Source organism: Gossypium arboreum, chromosome 2, assembly GCF_025698485.1.
Source record: "Gossypium arboreum isolate Shixiya-1 chromosome 2, ASM2569848v2, whole genome shotgun sequence".
In the NCBI taxonomy this organism is placed as follows: Eukaryota; Viridiplantae; Streptophyta; class Magnoliopsida; order Malvales; family Malvaceae; genus Gossypium; species Gossypium arboreum.
Genome location: NC_069071.1, coordinates 4,720,948 through 4,734,059, shown reverse-complemented (window position 1 = coordinate 4,734,059; position 13,112 = coordinate 4,720,948). Strand labels below are relative to the sequence as shown.

General features: G+C 33.5%; 1 pseudogene; it reads left to right on the top strand.

Moving 5' to 3' along the window:
- The first annotated feature begins 4,493 nt into the window (after positions 1–4,493).
- Positions 4,494–11,835, top strand: LOC108466748 (probable mannitol dehydrogenase; annotated as a pseudogene).
- Positions 11,836–13,112: the final 1,277 nt, after the last annotated feature.

Here is a 13,112-nt window from a genome sequence, read left to right as displayed (position 1 = left end):
AATATGTAAAGAAAATGGAATTAAATTAATTGGCATGTGAATTCATTGAATGTAGAAAATTAAATATATTTTCTCATAAATTCTTTTACGATAAAGTTGTCATGATTTTAACGGAATCGAAATTAAGTTGAAAAAAATATTCAATTGGGAAATTAATTAATTAATTAATTATGTTTATTTTGGAAAATACAAAAAACATGTATTGGGTTGGATCGAATTATAAAGTGTTGGGTTAAAAGTCTAGGAAGCACTTCTAATTGGATACAATACGAGAGTGGCCCAAAAGCCTTTCATGTTGGATACATGGGACGAAAAACCTAGTATATTTAACTAGGGTTGCCACCTCTCTTTTAACAGCCCGTTTTCAATGATATTGGAACAGTGGTTTCAGGACCATAATTCTAACGAGTAAATTATTATTTTATTATTATGTTAATGTTTAAGGGATTATATTTTAGGTCGTATTAGAATTTCGTTAAGAAATGTTGATGTTTAAGTAGTTAATTACGTAAAATGGACTAAATTGTGTAAAAGCTTAGTTCTATTAGTCAAAAGGGTCAAATAGCTATGAAACCTTAGACTAAAGGACTTGAATGGTAAATAGACCAATTGAGGTGATAGTGGATGTTTATGGACATGGTTTTGATGAAATTATTATAGTTTTTAAAGGTTAAAATGGTAATTAGGTAAACTAAGCTTAAACTAAATAAGAAAAATTGTTTCATCTTTCCTAGTCAACACCTTAAATTGATTTTAGCCATTAAAGGAGGAGGAGAATTAGTCCAAGCTTATTTCCTTTGCATGGTATGGTTTTGAGCCCCGTTTTTAATGATTTTTATGTTTTTGAGTTCGTTTTAGCATAATCTAGCTAGCCTAGAGGTTAATTTGTGAAACTGCTAAAGGTTGAAGGTTATGCCATGGATGTTTTTGAATACGTTGTGATGTTAAATGATAGAATATGAACTCTTTGTTGAAAAATAAATAAGTTTTGTGAAGTGATTTTTGCTGAATTTTGAAATAAGGGACTAAGTGGTTAAAGGTATAAATTATAGGGTTTTATTCTGAAATGATAGTAAATATGAGTTGTTTCAAGATCCCTTGCATTTTTGGTTAACATGGAATTAGATTAAAATTGTTAGATTTTAAGTTATAAGCTTAAGGACTAAATTATGAAAAAGTTAAAATGTCAAGGAAAATTGGTGATTTTGCATAAATATGAAATGTGGATTGAGTTGAATGTTTGAGGTTAATTGAAGTGTTTAATTGAATATAATTATCTATTTAGATTAAGATAAACCATGAATGGACCTAGGTAGAGGAAAAGCAAAAGCTTCGGATTAGTTTGATCAAACTACTATGCGCCTAGTCATCGAGGTAAGTTCTATGAACGTTTATTGTGTTATTGTTACTTAAATTGAATAATTTGCTATGTTACTCTTAATGTAATGGATCGATATATATATAAACATATCAATGTTATGATGAATTGACGGTTATTGAGTCCCTGTTGAACCTTAGGAATTCTTAGGATATGGATGACACGTCATTAGGGATTTCATGTTTCGAGTACTGGTCTTGAATGTCCCACCGATGGCTAAAGTCCTACATTTTTTGTGGATACTCCACAGCTCGTGTGAGCAACATTGTGTAGCTTACATTCTGACCCATAACTCGTGTGAGTAGGCCCATTTCACAACTTGTATGAGCAATGATGTAAAAGAAAAGTTATGGTTATATGTATAGGCACACTTTGTGTGAATATTTCCACGTATCCGATGTAATTCTAGATGGTTCAACAGACAAGAAAAAAGAAAGGAAAGGTAAGTATGCAATTGGATTGAATCACAACATTATGGAACATTAAGGGTTTAAAATGTTATGTTTATACATGATGAATCACATATCCTATGGATGATTTCATATATATATGAATAAGGGTACTATCTTGTGAACTTGATGTTGTTGTTAGGCTTATGTCAAGCTTATGGTTATGGTTGATTTTATGCTTATGCTTATATTATGCAATTGATATGGTAAGCTAAGTTTGGTGTATATGAGCTTATTAAGCATCCTTTGCTTACGTAGTTGTTTTTCCTTTGTTTTATAGATTATCGAAAGCTCGACCGATTTGGAAGCTCATCGGAGATCTATCACACTATCTAGAAATGTTTTCGATAGTTTTTGAACATTTTGGCCAATAGTTTATAATGGCATGTATAACGTGGTTTGTAATGATATTTTGATGAGGGAGATGTTAGTGTTTTGGCATGTTAAACCTTTGGAAGTTATGTTGATTTGGTACCACTTGATGCCTTGTCATTTTTTGTCATTTTGGTTACCTTATTATGTATGTTTATGCGGCTTTTATGGTATATTTGATATGGTATAATAATGGTCAAGTTTCTGGCATGTTTTGGTAAGTTTTGAACTAAGATGTGATGCTTGAAATGTGGTAGCATTGGCATGTTTAGGTTGGTATTGTCTGTATGAAATTGGGGTGAATTTGAATAGCACATTGGTTAGTTGATTTAGGATCTTGAAATGGTACTTGTCATGCAGGTTTGAATGATGCTTATGGTACTTGTCATGCAGGTTTGAATGATGCTTAGGTACCTTGAATGTAGGCTTAAATAGGTTGAATGTTATGCATGAAATGGTAATGCAATGGCTTGATTTTAGGTATATTTTGAGTCCACACGGTTTGAGACACGGGCGTATGACTCACCCGTGTGAGACACATAGCCTAGTGACATGGTCATGTGTTATCTGAGGATTCCTTTGTATGCAAATCAGTGAGTTACACGACCTAACACATGGCCTGACACACGGGCATGTGGGGCAACTTAGAGAGTTACACGGCTTGGCACACGGGCGTGTGACACGGTCGTGTGACCCTACTCAGAGAGTTACATGGGTGAAGACATAAAGCTGAGACACGGCCGTGTGTCCCTAGTTCAAAGGTTACACGGCCTGAGGCACGGGCATCTGCCTCATCCGTGTGAGGAACGCGGCCTGGAAACACGGCAGTGTGACTTCTATTTTGCAAATTTTGCATCTTTTTCCTAAACTTTTCAAATTGCTTCCAACTGGTCCCAATTTGTTTCTATGATATTTTTAGGGCCTCGAGGACTCGATTTAGGAATGATATGTACGTTTTTGAATGGTTGATAATATATTTACGTTATTGATTGATATGATGGTTCGCATATGTGAACTCCTTATAACATAATACAAAAATTTATCACAAAATATGGAAGACAAAGTAAGAAACTTACACTCAGGACTTAGATTGGGTGTTTTAGACCAATCTAAGCTCTCGTTTAACACAATGGTTCACACATACCAATAGCGACCCCCAAAACTCACCAGTTCGAAAAAAAGCTTAAGTAAGGTTTGCCTTGTTGGTTGAAGGTTCAGTTAAATCTGTAGCTTCACAAATACATCACACAACAAATAGAAGTTACCAACAATCAAAACACACAAAAATTCATATGTAAACATAACAAATCCTAAGTTCACACAGACCAACATCCTTATTGGACTTTAATGAGCTTGCTGCAAACTTACCTCTAAACTTCACGGTACTATGGAGAAATAGAGTCTTACCTTAAATCTTAAGAGACAGGATCTGGACTCTTGATTTCTTAAAAACTTGACAAGAAGATAAATAAGTAATCGATGAAGAAATTTGAGAGGGTTTTGTCGCTCAAAAGAATATGAAATTTCAATGAAAAGAGCTTAATTTATAGGCACTAAGTGTTTTGATGTTCTTAGGATGCCTTAGTCGCAAAAGAAGTAGAAAAGAATCACGTGCATGAGTGGTGTTCTGAAGAGGGAAATAAGTTGACTTCCTAACTTTGGTATAATTGCCCTTTGACTACTCCTAATTTTAACTTTTTTTTCATAGTCGAGACCCTACTTTCACTCTCAACCCAAACCATCAATCGCAGCTCGCCATGCCCACTAGTGATCTAAGTTCGTTAAGCCTAAACTCCTAAACCCTATTGCGGAGTGTTATAATTCTGCTAAAAAAAATTCATCTTTGAAATTCACCTTAGTCAAACAAATGAGGATACTGAGGCTTCATTGCTTCCTCAGTTTCTCAAGTTGCATCGCTGCTTTTATGGTTTTGCAATTTTCACTAGAGGAATTCTCTTGTTACCTCAATTTCTTCCACTGTCACAATTTGTAAAAATTTTTATTAAACTGTTGTAATTACCATTAAAACATTCTTTGTAACAGCTTATGGTATTGGGAGAGAATCTACAATTAATTTATTGAGCATTAAATTGAAAGGTATAAATGATAACCTCAAATAGGAATTAGTTTAATAAGCATTAAATTCAAAGGTATAAATGTAGAATAAAAGTATTAACCACAAATAACACTAAACAATTAAGTATTCAGATTATAAATCCTATAAAATTCATAAATGATTAAACTTCATGAAAAGCTAAATATAAAGCCTGTTTTTAAGCTATAAAGTTGAAGCTTTTGAGAAAGAAAGAACAAAAACAGATTCAAATTTTGAAGAATTTAATTCCAAAAATTAGAGATTCAAACAATGACAAGATTGCCAGAAGAAGTGCACTCCAACAAGGCTTTTGAATGGGCAGCCAAAGATAGCTCTGGTGTTCTTTCTCCCTTCAATTTTTTCACAAGGTGTTTGTTATTTACTATATTTTATCATTAAATCTGGGTTTATTCTTCTAAAAGGTGTTTTTTCTAATGGTTAAATTCTATAAAATGATTTAGGTGTGGTGTATTTTTAGTGGATTTAGTCCGTTTATCCTAATTTAATAATTTTTAGAAAAAAGGTGTGATGATGTGACATATATATTTATTTGGATATTTTTTACACTCTTAAAATATATAAAATTTTTTTTATCATATCCGTCAAATGTCAATATGTTTATGTAATATTAAAGTAGTTTTTATAAAATAAATCATTTCAAATTATTTGATTGAATTAATGGAAATGAATTTCTCTAATCTTGCAAAAAATTCATTTCATTATCATCAGGTTGGCTCCTTTGGTATCACCATCGTGCATGTAGCCAATAACCAGACCGACCTAGCGTACTCTAATACTAGTTCTCACCATTGGTGGCCATCACCAGCTTGACTGGTATGGCATTCTTTGTTTTCTCGATGACATTTGTGGCGGATGTGGGCATTGATGGCCCGCTGGTCCATTGTTTGGTGGTTGGGATTTGGTTGTTCTGGTGTGGCTCTATCCATGATGGTGGGCTTCAATTTTCTGGATTTTTTTATTTTGTTCCTCATTGTGACCTTTATTTGGGTGTTGGCATGTTATTGGATTTGACCCAGTATGCATATTCATGGTTGCATGTGCCGGTGCTCTTTAATATTGGGTCTTCATCTAAATTTCATATTAACCAGTTGAAATGGAGGATCTTCGTGTAGAAGGGATCGTGCACATTTGCTCGACTTCTTTGAATAAATGATTAAAACCTCATTGTATGATAATGATCCCTCCAACATTTCAATTGTTTAAAAGGGGTGATGACACAGACACTTACTTTTTTCTTTAGGGTGTTCTCTTAGTGTTGATGTTACTTTTTTGGTTTTAGGATCTTTTTGTATTTCTTTTGATGAAATGAGTCTCGACTTTCAATGTGTCCAAAAAAACATTATCAAATAATAGTAGAAGGACTAAATATACTAAAACTACATAATACAAGGACCTTCGTTACAATTTTACCTTTTTGTATTTGTTTGCTAAACAAAAATGATATGAGATTTGCAGTGAAACAGGGGAAAAAGATGTGACTTTCAAGCTGCATTATTGTGGGATATGCCATTCAGATCTTCATATGGTTAAGAATGAATGGGGGAATTCCATTTATCCTCTTGTCCCCGGGTAACTCCAATTGTCTCCATTCATATCTTTCGTGTTTATTCTACTGTCTATAAAAATTAATTTAAAATCGTAGTTGCTATTCTTAACAATATGTCTTCAAAGTTTGGAGCTGTGTTCTCTCCCTGAAAATACAATGTCCCTTACTATTGTACCAGCACTTGTACCAACACTTGGTGTTGTTAACTCTTTTTTATCTTCGTACATTTTGTTGCTAAGTTGCATTAGATTTTATGCAGGCATGAGATTGTGTTAAAGGTTAATGTAGAAATTATTTGTTACTATTTACTGATTGAATAAGTTAGTTGTTGAGTCAGTCAAAGTCTGTTTCAAACAGACTTAGTCTTTGTTTAGTGCCAGTAGTGTTCCTTTTATTTAGGAGATTTAGTTGTTAGCTGTTTTAGTATTTATAGTACTCTTCATGGAATAAGGAGGGTACTTCACCATTTCTAATTTTCTGAATTCCTTTTGCTTAAATTTAAGTCCTTCGTTCTGTTTTTACTTTTATATTCAATAGCTTTTTCTTGACATCTGGTATCAGAGCTACTCGAGGCCTGTGTTCAAGCTTATGATGGTAAGCAATCAGAATGGAGTGAACCTTTCACAGCCGTTGGTTCTAATTTTTCAAGGCAGCAACTATGGAGTTTGGAGCACTAAGATGAAGACTTTTTTTTTGTCTCAAGACCTATGAGACTTGGTGGAAAATGGATAAGTTGAAGAGGAGGTTGCAGTTGAGACTCTCAAAGATATCAGAAAAAGAGATGTTAAAGCTTTGTTTTTCATCCAACAAGCTGTGCATGAATCAATTTTTCCTCGCATTGAAGCGGTGACGCGTTCAAAAGAAGTATTGGACACGCTGCGAATAGTATATCAAGGTACTGCAAAGGTGATGACTGTCAAACTTCAAACTCTGCGTAAGAAGTTTGATAATTTTATTATGGAAGATGATGATGTTCTGGATGATTATGTGTCAAAAGTAATTGATGTTGTGAATTAAATTCGAAAATATGGTGAGGATTTAAGTGAGCAAAGGGTAGTTGAGAAAATTCTTGGAAGTTTACCTAGGAAATATGATCATGTAGTTGCAGCTATACAAAAGTCAAAAGATTTGAGTGTGTTAACTGTTGATGAGTTGTAAGGCTCTCTTTATTCTCATGATGATAGGATGAAAAGGTATGGTAATGTGTCTGTTGAGAATGCCTTTTATAGTAGGGCGCAATACTCTCGTGGTGGAAAGGGCACCAGCGAAACAAACTTCAATGACTGGTGTGGAGGAAATTCATCTCGTGGGAGAAGAAGAGGTAGGGCTGGTGGCCGATTCAATGGACAGAACCAATGTTATAGAGATGGCGATAAAGGAGAAAATAGTGATCCAAAACAATGCTACTATTGCAAAAGGTACGGGCATATTGATAGGTTTTGCAAGCTTAAAGAGAAGCAGGCTAACTTGGCTCATGAAGATAGTGAAGAAGATGAGACAGAGAGCCTGTTTGTTGCATGCTTCAGTGCTAAGGAGTGTTCTCCTGATGTTTGGTACATAGATAGTGGCTATAGCAATCATATGACAAGCGAATTAAGTCTTTTTAGCAACTTAGATAAGTCAGTAACTAGTCGAATTACGCTTGGTGATGAAACTGTTCGTATAGCAAAGGGAAAAGGTACTGTGCAGTTGAATTCCCTATGTCTTAATTGCATTTATAATGTTTTGTATGTTCCAAATTTAAATTCTAATTTGCTAAGTGTTGGGAAATTTATGGTGGATGGGTATTCACTTGTCTTTGTAGAATTTAATTGCTGCATTTTTAAGGATAAGTCAAAAAAGCACCTGTTAGCTAGTGTTCCAATGGCAAAAAATAAGATTTTTCCTTATAATTTCGCAACTGATGATAGGCTTGCATTGAAGGCAGAATCATTTGATGAAAATTGGTTGTGGCATCACAGATATGGGCACCTAAATTTTTGTAGTTTAAAACTCATGTCTGAAAAGAATCTAGTTGATGGTTTACCTCTAATAAAAAATGTTGATGATGTGTGTGAGAGCTGTATATTTGGGAAACAACATCGAGATTCATTTCCAAAGGGCAAGGCAAGGAGAGCTTCCCAACTTGCTGAACTTATTCATGCTGATCTTTGCGGACCAATGAGAACACTTTCTCTCAATAACAACAAGTACTTTTTAGTCTTTGTTGATGACTACAGTAGAATGACGTGGGTGTATTTTGTCAAAGAAAGTCAGAGGCTCTTTCAGTTTTCAAGAAGTTTAAAGCAAGTATTGAGAAACAAAGTGGCCAGCCTATAAAGACCTTATAGATAGATCGTGGTGGAGAATTTCTCTCTACTAAATTCAACAAATTCTATAAAGAATCTAGCATTCAACGCCAGCTAACAGCAAGCTACACTCCTCAATAAAACAGAGTTGCTGAGAGGAAGAATCGGAGTCTTGTTGAAATGGGAAAATGCTTACTGAAAGCTAAAGATCTTCCAAAAAGTTTCTGGGCAAAAGCAATTCACACAACAGTGTACATTCTCAACCGATCTCCAATAGCAACTCTAGAACAAAAAACACCATTTGAAGCATGGCATGGGTGGAAACCTGAGGTAACTCATATGAGAGTTTTTGGTTGCATTGCATTTGTGCATATTCCATCTCAAAAGAGAGGAAAGTTAGATGATAATAGCACTAAATGTATCTTTGTTGGGTATAGCTCTGAAACTAAAGGATATCTATTTTATAATCATTTATCTAAGAAGCTATTAATTAGTCATGATGTTGTTTTTGATGAGAAAAACTCTTGGAATTGGAAGGAATTACAAGCAGGTTTAGAAGCATTACTAGAAGATGGTAAATGTCTCGACACTCATCCTAGTCAAGAAAATGGAGATGGAAGTTCTTGCTCATCTGCACCAAGTAGTCTTTCAGTAGTTCCAAATACCACATCATCAAGCTCTTCTACATCAAAATCACCACCTAGAAAATGGAAATCATTGTCAGAAATTTATGAAAGCACTGAACAATGTCAATTCGCTCAAATTGAAGATCCAATCGTCTTTGAAGAAGCAATCAAATCCAAGTAATGGTAAGATGCAATGGATGATGAAATGGAAGCCTTGGAAAGGAAAAAGACATGGGAATTAGTAGACCTTCTAAATGGAAAAGAAGTTTTTGGGTTAAAATGGATTTTCAAAACTAAATTCTAGGCTGATGGTTCTATTCAAAAGCATAAAACAAGACTGGTTGCACGAGGGCACATGCAGCGTGAAGGGTTAGATTTCCAAGAAACTTTCTCTTTGGTAGCAAGAGTTGACACCATACGTGTTATTCTGTCAATTGCAGCTCAATTAAGTTGGGAGGTTTATTAGTTCGATGTCAAGTCGGCTTTTTTAAATGGGATCCTAGAAGAAGAAGTATATGTGCAGCAACCAAAAGGTTACGAGATTGCAAATCAAGAAAAGAAAGTGTATAGGTTGAAAAAGGCTCTATATGGATTAAAGCAAGCACCGGGAGCCTGGTATGGAAGAATTGATGGGCATTTCAGTAATAATAGTTTTCAAAGAAGTCCCAGTGAGCCAAATTTATATGTGAAAAATAGAGGTACTTCTGATATTCTCATTATTTTCCTTTATGTTGATGATTTGATTTATACTAGCAATAGTAGTGCTTTGTTGAATGAGTTTAAAAAGCTGATTACAGACAAATTTGAAATGACTGATTTGGGGTTGATGAGTTTCTTTCTGGGACTAGAAATTAAACAATGTGCAGAGGGTATTTTTATGTCTCAAGAAAAATATGTGAATAATCTTCTTGAAAAGTTCGACTTGAAGGATTGCAATCTCGTGAGTACTCCAATGTGCACCAATCAAAAATTTTGTTTAGATGATGAATGAGAGAAAATTGACTGCAAATTGTTTCGAAGTTTGATCGAGAGTCTGTTGTATCTAACAAATAGTAGACCTGATATTTTGCAAGCAACAAGTCTCTTGTTTAGATATATGCAGAGTCCAAGCAAGCATCACTTTGGAGCTGCCAAGCGAATTTTGCGCTATTTGAAGGGGACAAGCTCATTTGGAATATGGTATAAGTTCTCTAAACAATCTAAGGCTGTATGGTTTTTCAGATAGTGATTTGGGTGGCTGCATTGAAGATCGTAAGAGTACAACTGGTTACGTTTTTACTATGGGTAGTGGAGCTATTTCATGGAGCTCAAAGAAGCAACCTTCAACTTCTTTATCATCTTCGGAGGCTGAATATATGGCTGTTACTGCTGCTGCTTGTCAAGCTGTCTGGATACGAAGAATTCTTGATGATTTAAAGCAAACACAAGTGGAGGCAACTACCATCTATTGTGATAATCTGTCAACAATTGCAATGACAAAAAACCCTGTTTATCACAGTAGAACAAGACATATTGAAACACGTCATCATTTCATAAGAGAGCTGGTTGCAAAGGGAGATATCAAGATGGAGTATTGTTGCATTGAAGAACAAGTTGCTGATTTGTTCACAAAGCCATTCCACCGAAGAAATTCGTGTATTTGAGAGAATTGTTGGGTGTTGGAGAGTGTTAAAGGTTAATGTAGAAATTATTTGTTACTATTTACTGATTGAATAAGTTAGTTGTTGAGTCAGTCAAAGTCTGTTTCAAACAGACCTAGTCTTTGTTTAGTGCCAATAGTGTTCCTTTTATTTAGGAGATTTAGTTGTTAGCTATTTTAGTATTTATAGTACTCTTCATGGAATAAAGAGGGTACTTTACAGTTTCTAATTTTCTGAATTCCTTTTGCTTAAATTTAAGTCATTCGTTCTATTTTTACTTTTATATTCAGCAGCTTTTTCTTGACAGATTGTTGGTGAAGTGACTGAAATTGGATGTAAGGTTCAACAGTTCAAAGTGAGAGATAGAGTTGGAGTTGGCTGCATGGTTGGTTCATGCCATTCTTGCGACAATTGCATCAACAATCTTGAGAATAAATATCCCAAAATGATATTCACCTACGAGACAAAGTACTATGATGGAGCTATCACACATGGAGGTTACTCCAACACTATGATTGTCGATGAACACTTTGTCATCAGCATTCCCGAGAACCTGCCTCTTGATGCTACTGCCCCTCTTCTTTGTGCCAGAATCACGGTGTATAGTTATTTGAGATTCTATGGACTCGATAAGCCTGGTTTGCGCGTTGGTGTTGTTGGACTAGGAGGACTAAGCACTTAGCTGTGAAATTTGCCAAGGCAATGGGAACCAATGTTACGATGATCAGCACATCTCCTATTAAGCAAAAGGAAGCATTGGAAAATCTAGGTGCCGATTTGTTTTTAGTCAGCCGAGACCAAGATCAGCTTCAGGTATGTAAGGATTATAAAAGTCGAGTCACTCTACGAATTTCACTTGAGACAATTTTATTAAATTCTTCATCAATACAATCGTGGGACAGAGATGGATGAGGACATCTCAACCTCTGTCCTGTTTCTTTGTCATTCGTAGCCTACCTTCTTTTTGCATGTTTAGGCTGCCATTGGCACATTGGATGGAATCATCGATACGGTATCTACCCAACATCCATTGTTGCCATTGCTAGGGCTGTTGAAATCTCATGAGAAGCTTATGATTCTTGGTATTCCAGGGAAACCTTTTGAGTTACAAGTATTTCCTTTGATTCAAGGTAATTTATATATCTTTAAATTTGAGTCGTGAAATGGTTAATTTTGATGTTAACGGTATAATTTCTGCATCACTAAATGGACAAGGAGGAAATTAATAGGAGGAAGCATGATTGGAGGAATGAAAGAAACTCAAGAAATGATTAATTTTACAGCTGAACACAACATAAAAATATACATCGAAGTTATAGCTATGGACTATTTGAATACCTCCATGGATCGCCTTCTTAAAGATGATGTTAAATACAGATTTGTCATTGACACTGGTAACACATTGAGGCCCTCCTCTTAGAGGTGTTTTGTAATGACCCGAATTTTAAGGTTATCAGAAAAATGTATTGTCGGATCTCCGTTTCTGAAAAAAATGGATTAGTAAATAATTATTAAAAATATTTATGAAGTTAGTCGAGTGGTTAATTAGAGTTTAATGAAGTAAATTTAGCTTAATTAAGGATAAATGGATAAAATGATTAAATTGAATGAAGTGTGAAAGTTTAATTATAGAATAAAGAAAATTGAGGGATTAAATAAGCAAATAAGCCAAAGTGAGTGCCAAGTGTGTGATAAAAATAAAATATATGTGTGATAAATAATGTACATACATTTGTAATACATGTACGTATTTACTTATTATTTAAGTAAGTATTAATGTATTTATTATTATTAAATTGATATTATATGATAAATAAATAAAAGAAAGACAAGTGTATGAAAATGATTTGACATAAGTGTATAAATAAAAATATACACATTTGTAATACAAGTATTTGATAATAAATAGATATTTATTTAAATATTAAATTATTGCTATAATTATTAATTAATATTAATATTATATTATATTATGAAATAAATTAAAATAGTGACAAATGTGTGGTAATTATAAAATACATGTGTACTAAATTGAATACATACATTTGTAATATGTATATTTAATTATTAGTAGATATTTATTATTTATAAAAGATATTTATTAATTAAATATTTATATTATAAGATTTTTATGTAATAAATATATTAAATTATGACAAGTGTGTGGATAATAAATAGATAAAATGTAAAATAAATATTTGATATTAATTAGATATTTATTAAGTTAACATATTATATATATATATATATATATATAAAGTAAAACAAAAGAAAAAGAAATGAAAAAAAAAAGAAAGATAGAAAAGAAACAGAATGAAATGAAACAGAGAGCAAGGAAGGAAAGAAAAGAAAGAAAGGGAGAAAAGGGAAATTTTGAGATTTCAAGGTTTGAAAGTTTAATTGGTAAGTCAATTTAGCCCTTTTTACTTAATTTTGATGTTTTAGAAGCTTTGGAACAAGATTTTGATGAAATTAAGTTGATATTTTGAAAGTTATTAGATTTCTAGATAATGTTCATGTTGAGTAAAATGATGAATTAAGGGCTAAATTGATAGAAATTCAAGTTAGAAATGAAATAAGGATTGAATTGTAAAGTGATTCATAAGTTTTATGCTTTAAGGACTAAATTGAAAGAATTTTGAAATTATGGTTTTATGATGAAAAATAGATAATTATGTCTAAGTTTGGTTAAAAATT